General features: G+C 52.0%; 1 long non-coding RNA gene and 1 pseudogene across 2 annotated transcripts; one reads left to right on the top strand and one right to left on the bottom strand.

Annotated features, from left to right (window-relative positions):
* Positions 1–4,760, top strand: part of LOC127922500 (transmembrane channel-like protein 6) — a 17,200-nt pseudogene extending 12,440 nt beyond the window's left edge.
* LOC127922501 (uncharacterized) lies at positions 1,885–2,709 on the bottom strand. Of its 2 annotated transcripts, none has more exons than XR_008111566.1 (3): positions 2,599–2,709; positions 2,317–2,458; positions 1,885–1,967 (listed from the first exon to the last, which is right to left on the bottom strand). It is a non-coding gene; the product is annotated as an uncharacterized LOC127922501 (long non-coding RNA). The 2 variants fall into 2 exon arrangements; XR_008111565.1 differs by lacking the exon at positions 1,885–1,967 and adding an exon at positions 2,096–2,178.
* Positions 4,761–10,000: the final 5,240 nt, after the last annotated feature.

Below are 10,000 nucleotides of genomic sequence, written 5' to 3'. Positions count from 1 at the left end.
CACACTCAGGGTAGGGACTCAGGGTAGGGACACGTACACACTCAGGGTAGGGACACGTACACACTCAGGGGTAGGGACACGTACATACTCAGGGTAGGGACACGTACACACTCAGGGTAGGGACTCAGGGTAGGGACACGTACACACTCAGGGTAGGGACACGTACACACTCAGGGTAGGGACACGTACACACTCAGGGTAGGGACACGTACACACTCAGGGTAGGGACACGTACACACTCAGGGTAGGGACACGTACACACTCAGGGTAGGGACACGTACACACTCAGGGTAGGGACACGTACACACTCAGGTTAGGGACACGAACACACTCAGGGTAGGGACACGAACACACTCAGGGTAGGGACACGTACACACTCAGGGTAGGGACACGAACACACTCAGGGTAGGGACACGTACACACTCAGGGTAGGGACACGTACACTCTCAGGGTAGGGACACGTACACACTCAGGTTAGGGACACGAACACACTCAGGTTAGGGACACGTACACACTCAAGGTAGGGACACACTCAGGGTAGGGACACGAACACACTCAGGTTAGGGACACGAACACACTCAGGGTAGGGACACGTACACACTCAGGTTAGGGACACGTACACACTCAGGTTAGGGACACGTACACACTCAGGGTATGGACACGAACACACTCAGGGTAGGGACACGAACACACTCAGGGTAGGGACACGAACACACTCAGGGTAGGGACACGTACACACTCAGGGTAGGGACACACTCAGGGTAGGGACACGTACACACTCAGGGTAGGGACACGTACACACTCAGGGTAGGGATACGTACACACTCAGGGTAGGGACACGAACACACTCAGGGTAAGGACACTAGTCGTAACCATGTCTCTCTCTGTGTAGGAGTTGTTAAAGGAGACTAGTCGTAACCATGTCTCTCTCTGTGTAGGAGTTGTTAGAGGAGACTAGTCGTAACCATGTCTCTCTCTCTGTGTAGGAGTTGTTAAAGGAGACGAGTCGTAACCATGTCTCTCTCTGTGTTGGAGTTGTTAGAGGAGACTAGTCGTAACCATGTCTCTCTCTGTGTAGGAGTTGTTAAAGGAGACGAGTCGTAACCATGTCTCTCTGTCTGTCTCTCTCTCTCTCTGTGTTGGAGTTGTTAAAGGAGACGAGTCGTAACCATGTCTCTCTCTCTCTCTCTCTCTCTCTCTCTCTCTCTGTGTTGGAGTTGTTAAAGGAGACGAGTCGTAACCATGTCTCTCTCTCTCTCTCTCTCTCTCTCTCTCTCTCTCTCTCTCTCTCTCTGTGTGTTGGAGTTGTTAAAGGAGACGAGTCGTAAGCATGTCTCTCTGTCTGTCTCTCTCTGTGTGTAGGAGTTGTTAGAGGAGACGAGTCGTAAGCATGTCAGAAGACAGCGTGTCAGAGAATAGGACGTGTGCTGGTACATGTTCTGGCCTGGTTCATCTGTATCGGCAGTACAGTGGCCTGTGTTCTAGCTCTCTACTACTTCTCTGAGTACATGCACAAGGTAAGAGACACACGTTTTCAGCTGCTGTACATTGCTTTCATTCTCCACTGACGTCTTACACCTTCTCACCTTCTGTCCCTCTCTCTCTCTTCCTCCCCCTCCCTCTGTAGGACCTCCAGTACAGATCTCGTATTCCCACTAAGGACCCTCTCTCTCTCTTCCTCCCTCTGTAGGACCTCCAGTACAGATCTCGTATTCCCACTAAGGACCCTTTCTCTCTTCCTCCCCCTCCCTCTGTAGGACCTCCAGTACAGATCTCGTATTCCCACTAAGGACCCTCTCTCTCTCTTCCTCCCCCTCCCTCTGTAGGACCTCCAGTACAGATCTCGTATTCCCACTAAGGACCCTTTCTCTCTTCCTCCCCCTCCCTCTGTAGGACCTCCAGTACAGATCTCGTATTCCCACTAAGGACCCTCTCTCTCTCTTCCTCCCCCCCTCCCTCTGTAGGACCTCCAGTACAGATCTCGTATTCCCACTAAGGACCCTCTCTCTCTCTTCCTCCCCCCTCCCTCTGTAGGACCTCCAGTACAGATCTCGTATTCCCACTAAGGACCCTCTTTCTCTCTTCCTCCCCCCTCCCTCTGTAGGACCTCCAGTACAGATCTCGTATTCCCACTAAGGACCCTCTCTCTCTCTTCCTCCCCCCCTCCCTCTGTAGGACCTCCAGTACAGATCTCGTATTCCCACTAAGGACCCTCTCTCTCTCTTCCTCCCCCTCCCTCTGTAGGACCTCCAGTACAGATCTCGTATTCCCACTAAGGACCCTCTCTCTCTCTTCCTCCCCCTCCCTCTGTAGGACCTCCAGTACAGATCTCGTATTCCCACTAAGGACCCTCTCTCTCTCTTCCTCCCCCCCTCCCTCTGTAGGACCTCCAGTACAGATCTCGTATTCCCACTAAGGACCCTCTCTCTCTCTTCCTCCCCCCCTCCCTCTGTAGGACCTCCAGTACAGATCTCGTATTCCCACTAAGGACCCTCTCTCTCTCTTCCTCCCCCCTCCCTCTGTAGGACCTCCAGTACAGATCTCGTATTCCCACTAAGGACCCTCTCTCTCTCTTCCTCCCCCCTCCCTCTGTAGGACCTCCAGTACAGATCTCGTATTCCCACTAAGGACCCTCTCTCTCTCTTCCTCCCCCCCTCCCTCTGTAGGACCTCCAGTACAGATCTCGTATTCCCACTAAGGACCCTCTCTCTCTCTTCCTCCCCCTCCCTCTGTAGGACCTCCAGTACAGATCTCGTATTCCCACTAAGGACCCTCTCTCTCTCTTCCTCCCCCTCCCTCTGTAGGACCTCCAGTACAGATCTCGTATTCCCACTAAGGACCCTCTCTCTCTTCCTCCCCCTCCCTCTGTAGGACCTCCAGTACAGATCTCGTATTCCCACTAAGGACCCTCTCTCTCTCTTCCTCCCCCCCTCCCTCTGTAGGACCTCCAGTACAGATCTCGTATTCCCACTAAGGACCCTCTCCTGAAGGAAGCCAGTCTGTTGGCCCTGCCAGTCGTAGTGTCTCTCATCAACCTCCTGCTCCCTGGCATCTTCAACGCTACTGCCTGGATGGAGGAGTACGACTCGCCCAGCGTAAACACATACATCGCCATCAGCAGGTAGGGGGGTGGACCTGCAGTCCACAAACTGTGTGTGTGTGAGCACTATGACTCACCCTGCGTTCACACATACATCGCCATCTGCAGGTAGAGGGGTGGATGTGCGCCCTACAGACTTAATGAAGTTGATGGAGAGTTTATGGAAATCAAGAGTCTTGCTAGTTGACAGAAGTGTGTGTGTGTCTGTGTGCTAAACATGTAAAACATCTATTCTATTTGTGTGTTTCAGGAACCTGATGTTGAAAGTGAGCGTGCTGGTAGTGCTGTGCTTCCATTGGCTGGGCCGGATCGCTTCTGACCCCCACAGCATCGGCCTGCAGGTGAGAGGAACATTCCCGTTCCAGTATTCCGCTTCTGTCCCAACATTCCCATTCTGTTCCCATTCTGTCCCAACATTCCCATTCTGTCCCAACATTCCCATTCTGTTCCCATTCTGTCCCAACATTCCCATTCTGTCCCAACATCCCCATTCTGTCCCAACAATTCCATTCTGTCCCAACATCCCCATTCTGTCCCAACATCCCCATTCTGTCCCAACAATTCCATTCTGTCCCAACATCCCCATTCTGTCCCAACATCCCCATTCTGTTCCCATTCTGTCCCAACATCCCCATTCTGTTCCCATTCTGTCCCAACGTTCCCATTCTGTCCCAACATTCCCATTCTGTCCCAACGTTCCCATTCTGTTCCCATTCTGTCCCAACGTTCCCATTCTGTTCCCATTCTGTCCCAACGTTCCCATTCTGTTCCCATTCTGTCCCAACGTTCCCATTCTGTTCCCATTCTGTCCCAACGTTCCCATTCTGTTCCCATTCTGTCCCAACATTCCCATTCTGTTCCCATTCTGTCCCAACGTTCCCATTCTGTTCCCATTCTGTCCCAACGTTCCCATTCTGTCCCAACGTTCCATTTACAGCATTATGTACTCAAAATGAAATCTGTGCTGCTGTTATGACTGGCGTCTCATGTGTTGTTGATATTGATGTTAATGTTGTTGATGTAGTTTGTTGTGGTGTTGTTGTCAGTGCTGGGAGAGTTTTGTAGGACAAGAGCTGTACCGCTTCCTCCTCATGGACTTCATCTTCACCATACTGGACACCTTCTTTGGAGAGTTCCTCTGGAGGTGGGTCTGTCTGTCTGTGTGTGTCTGTCTCTCTCTGTCTTTCTGTCTCTCTTTCTCATATTCTTGCTTCATAAACTCTCAACTTGTCTAACGTGGCATACAATCTCTATTGCTTTTTTCCCATTCTCAATCCTTTATCCTCATCTTCTTATCTCTCTCTTTCCTCCTCCCTTTCCCTCCCCTCCTCCTCCCCTCCCTCCCTCCCTCCCTCCCTCCCTCCCTCCCTCTCCTCCCTCACCTCCCTCCTTTCCCTCTCTTTCCTCTCTCTTTGCCTCTTTCCTTTCCTTCTCTCTCTTTCTTCTCCTCTCTCTCCTCTCTCTCTCTCTCTCTCTCTCCTCCTCTCCCTCTCCCTCCCTCCCTCCCCCCTGCAGGTTGTTTTCTCAGAGGGTGTTGAAGAGGAAAAGAAAGCCTGTGTTTGACATCTCCAGGAACGTGTTGGAACTCATCTACGGACAGACGCTGGCCTGGTATAAACTCTAACCCTGGTCTAAACCCTGTACCTAGTCTAAACCCTGTACCTAGTCTAAACCTCTGCACCTAGTCTAAACCCTGCACCTAGTCTCAAACCCTGCACCTAGTCTAAACCCTGTACCTAGCCTCAACCCTGCACCTAGTCTAAACTCCTGCACCTAGTCTAAACCCTGCACCTAGTCTAAACCCTGCACCTAGTCTAAACCCTGCAACTAGTCTAAACCCTGCACCTAGTCCCAAACTCCTGCACCTAGTCTAAACTCCTGCACCTAGCCTCAACCCCCACTCTAGTTTTAACCCTGCACCTAGCCTTAACCCTGCACCCTAGCCTTAACCCTGCACCTAGCTCTCAACCCTGCACCTAGCCTCAACCCTGCACCTAGCCTTAACCCTGCACCTAGCCTCAACCCTGCACCTAGTCTAAACCCTGCACCTAGTCTAAACCCCTGCACCTAGTCTAAACCCTGTACCTAGCCTCAACCCTGCACCTAGTCTAAACCCTGCACCTAGTCTAAACCCTGCACCTAGTCTAAAACCCCTGCAACTAGTCTAAACCCTGCACCTAGTCTAAACCCTGCACCTAGTCTAAACCCTGCACCTAGTCTAAAACCCTGCAACTAGTCTAAACTCCTGCACCTAGTCTAAACCCTGCACCTAGTCTAAACCCTCTGCACCTAGTCTAAACCCTGCAACCTGCCTAAACCCTGCACCTAGTCTAAACCCTGCACCTAGTCTAAACCCTGCACCTAGTCTAAACCCTGCACCTAGTCTAAACCCTGTACCTAGTCTAAACCCTGCACCTAGTCTAAACCCTGCACCTAGTCTAAACCCTGCACCTAGTCTAAACCCTGCAACTAGTCTAAACCCTGCACCTAGTCTAAACCCTGCACCTAGTCTAAACCCTGCACCTAGTCTAAACCCTGTACCTAGTCTAAACCCTGTACCTAGTCTAAACCCTGCACCTAGTCTAAACTCCTGCACCTAGTCTAAACCCTGCACCTAGTCTAAACCCTGCAACTAGTCTAAACCCTGCACCTAGTCTAAACCCTGCACCTAGTCTAAACCCTGCACCTAGTCTAAACCCTGCAACTAGTCTAAACCCTGCACCTAGTCTAAACCCCCACCTAGTCTAAACCCTGCACCTAGTCTAAACCCTGCAACTAGTCTAAACCCTGCACCTAGTCTAAACCCTGCACCTAGTCTAAACCCTGCACCTAGTCTAAACCCTGCAACTCGTCTAAACCCTGCACCTAGTCTAAACCCCTGCACCTAGTCTAAACCCTGCACCTAGTCTAAACCCTGCAACTAGTCTAAACCCTGCACCTAGTCTAAACCCTGCACCTAGTCTAAAACCCTGCACCTAGTCTAAACCCTGCAACTAGTCTAAACCCTGCAACTAGTCTAAACCCTGCAACTAGTCTAAACCCTGCACCTAGTCTAAACCCTGTACCTAGTCTAAACCCTGCACCTAGTCTAAACCCTGTACCTAGTCTAAACTCCTGCACCTAGTCAAACTCCTGCACCTAGTCTAAACCCTGCACCTAGTCTAAACCCTGCACCTAGTCTAAACCCTGTACCTAGCCTCAACCCTGCACCTAGCTCCTCAAACCTGCACCTAGCCCTCAACCCTGCAACTAGCCTTAACCCTGCACTCCCTTAACCCTGCACCTAGCCTTAACCCTGCACCTAGCCTCAATCCTGCACCTAGCCTCAACCCCACCTAGTCTAAACCCTGCAACTAGTCTAAACCCTGCAACTAGTCTAAACCCTGCACCTAGTCTAAACCCTGCACCTAGTCTAAACTCCTGTACCTAGTCTAAACCCTGTACCTAGTCTAAACCCTGCACCTAGTCTAAACCCTGCACCTAGTCTAAACCCTGCACCTAGTCTAAACCCTGCACCTAGTCTCAAACCCTGTACCTAGTCTAAAACCCTGTACCTAGTCTAAACCCTGCACCTAGTCTAAACCCTGCACCTAGTCTAAACCCTGCACCTAGTCTAAACCCTGTACCTAGCCTCAACCCTGCACCTAGCCTCAAACCTGCACTCTAGCTCTCAACCCTGCAACTAGCCTTAACTCCTGCACCTAGCCTCAACTCCTGCACCTAGCCTCAACCCTGCACCTAGCCTCAACCCTGCAACTAGCCTTAACCCTGCACCTAGCCCTTAACCCCTGCACCTAGCCTTAACCCTGCACCTAGCCTTAACCCTGCACCTAGCCTTAACCCTGCACTCTAGCCTCAACTCCTGCACCTAGCCCTCAACCCTGCACCTAGCCTTAACCCTGCACCTAGCCTCAACCCTGCACCTAGTCTAAACTCCTGCACCTAGTCTAAACCCTGCACCTATTCAAACCCTGTACCTAGCCTCAACCCTGCACCTAGTCTAAACCCTGCACCTAGTCTAAACCCCTGCACCTAGTCTAAACTCCCTGCACCTAGTCTAAACCCTGCACCTAGTCTAAACCCTGCACCTAGTCTAAACCCTGCACCTAGTCTAAACCTCCTGCACCTAGTCTAAACCCTGCACCTAGTCTAAACCCTGCACCTAGTCTAAACCCTGCACCTAGTCTAAACCCTGCAACTAGTCTAAACCCTGCACCTATTCAAACCTGCAACTAGTCTAAACCCTGCAACTAGTCTAAACCCTGCAACTAGTCTAAACCCTGCAACTAGTCTAAACCCTGCACCTAGTCTAAACCCTGCACCTAGTCTAAACCCTGCACCTAGTCTAAACTCCTGTACCTAGCCTCAACCTCACCTAGCCTCAAACCTGCACCTAGCCTCTTCAACCCTGCAACTAGCCTTAACCCTGCACCTAGCCTCAACCCTGCACCTAGCCTCAACCCTGCACCTAGCCTCAACCCTGCAACTAGCCTTAACCCTGCACCTAGCCTTAACCCTACCTAGCCTTAACCCTGCACCTAGCCTTAACCCTGCACTCTAGCCTTAACTCCTGCACCTAGCCTCAACCCTGTACCTAGCCTCAACCCTGCACCTAGCCTCAACCCTGCACCTAGCCTCAACCCTGTACTCTAGCCTCAACCTCACCCCAGCCTTAACCCTGCACCTAGCCTCAACTCCTGTACCTAGCCTCAACTCCTGCACCTAGCCCCAACCCTGCACCTAGCTTCAACCCTGTACCTAGCCTCAACCCTGCACCTAGCCTCTCAAACCTGCACCTAGCCTCAACCCTGCACCTAGCCTTAACCCTGCACTCAGCCTCAACCCTGCACTCTTAGCTCTCAAACCTGCACTCTAGCTCCTCAACCCTGCAACTAGCCTTAACCCTGCACCTCAGCCTTAACCCTGCACCTAGCCTTAACCCTGCACCTAGCCTTAACCCTGCACCTAGCCTTAACCCTGCACCTAGCCTCAAACCCTGCACCTAGCCTCAACCCTGCACCTAGTCTAAACCCTGCAACTAGTCTAAACCCTGCAACTAGTCTAAACCCTGCACCTAGTCTAAACCCTGCACCTAGTCTAAACCCTGCACCTAGTCTAAACCCTGTACCTAGTCTAAACCCTGCACCTAGTCTAAACCCTGCACCTAGTCTAAACCCTGCACCTAGTCTAAACCCTGTACCTAGTCTAAACCCTGTACCTAGTCTAAACCCTGAACCTAGTCTAAACCCTGCACCTAGTCTAAACCCTGCACCTAGTCTAAACCCTGTACCTAGCCTCAACCCTGCACCTAGCCTCAAACCTGCACCTAGCCTCAACCCTGCAACTAGCCTTAACCCTGCACCTAGCCTCAACCCTGCACCTAGCCTCAACCCTGCACCTATTCCTCAACCCTGCAACTAGCTGAACCCTGCACCTAGCCTTAACTCCTGCACCCTAGCCTTAACCCTGCACCTAGCCTTAACCCTGCACCTAGCCTTAACTCCTGCACCTAGCCTTAACTCCTGCACCTAGCCTCAACCCTGCACTCTAGCCTCAACCCTGCACCTAGCCTTAACCCTGCACCTAGCCTCAACCTGCACCCAGTTCAAACCCCAGACCTAGTCTAACCCTGTGACCTAGTCTAAACCCTGTACCTAGCCTCAACCCTGCACCTAGTCTAAACCCTGCACCTAGTCTAAACCCTGCACCTAGTCTAAACCCCTGCACCTAGTCTAAACCCTGCAACTAGTCTAAACCCTGCACCTAGTCTAAAACCCTGCACCTAGTCTAAAACCCTGCAACTAGTCTAAACCCTGCACCTAGTCTAAAACCCCTGCACCTAGTCTAAACCCTGCAACTAGTCTAAACCCTGCACCTAGTTCAAACCCTGCACCTAGTCTAAACCCTGCACCTAGTCTAAACCCTGCAACTAGTCTAAACCCTGCACCTAGTCTAAACCCTGCACCTAGTCTAAACCCTGCACCTAGTCTAAACCCTGCACCTAGTCTAAACCCTGCACCTAGTCTAAACCCTGCACCTAGTCTAAACCCTGCACCTAGTCTAAACCCTGCACCTAGTCTAAACCCTGCACCTAGTCTAAACCCTGCACCTAGTCTAAACCCTGCAACCTAGTCTAAACCCTGCACCTAGTCTAAACCCTGCACCTAGTCTAAACCCTGTACCTAGTCTAAACCCTGTACCTAGTCTAAACCCTGCACCTAGTCTAAACCCTGCACCTAGTCTAAACCCTGTACCTAGCCTCAACCCTGCACCTAGCCTCAAACCTGCACCTAGCCTCAACCCTGCAACTAGCCTTAACCCTGCACCTAGCCTCAACCCTGCACCTAGCTCTCAACCCTGCACCTAGCCTTAACCCTGCACCTAGCCTTAACCCTGCACCTAGCCTTAACCCTGCACCTAGCCTTAACCCTGCACCTAGCCTTAACCCTGCACCTAGCCTTAACCCTGCACCTAGCCTCAACCCTGTACCTAGCCTCAACCCTGCACCTAGCCTCAACCCTGCACCTAGCCTCAACCCTGTACCTAGCCTCAACCCTGCACCTAGCCTTAACTCCTGCACCTAGCCTCAACCCTGTACCTAGCCTCAACCCTGCACCTAGCCTTAACCCTGCACCTAGCTTCAACCCTGTACCTAGCCTCAACCCTGCACCTAGCCTCAAACCTGCACCTAGCCTCAACCCTGCACCTAGCCTTAACCCTGCACCTAGCCTCTAACCCTGCACCTAGCCTCAACCCTGCACCTAGCCTCAACCCTGCACCTAGCCTTAACCCTGCACCTAGCCTTAACCCTGCACCTAGCCTCAACCCTGCACCTAGCCTTAACCCTGCACCTAGCCTTAACCCTGCACCTAGCCTTAACCCTGCACCTAGCCTCAACCC

This window comes from Oncorhynchus keta, unplaced genomic scaffold (genome assembly GCF_023373465.1).
Source record: "Oncorhynchus keta strain PuntledgeMale-10-30-2019 unplaced genomic scaffold, Oket_V2 Un_contig_25929_pilon_pilon, whole genome shotgun sequence".
Taxonomy (NCBI): Eukaryota; Metazoa; Chordata; class Actinopteri; order Salmoniformes; family Salmonidae; genus Oncorhynchus; species Oncorhynchus keta.
The sequence above is the reverse complement of the archived record's forward strand: the minus strand, read 5'-3'. Positions and strand labels throughout refer to the sequence as shown.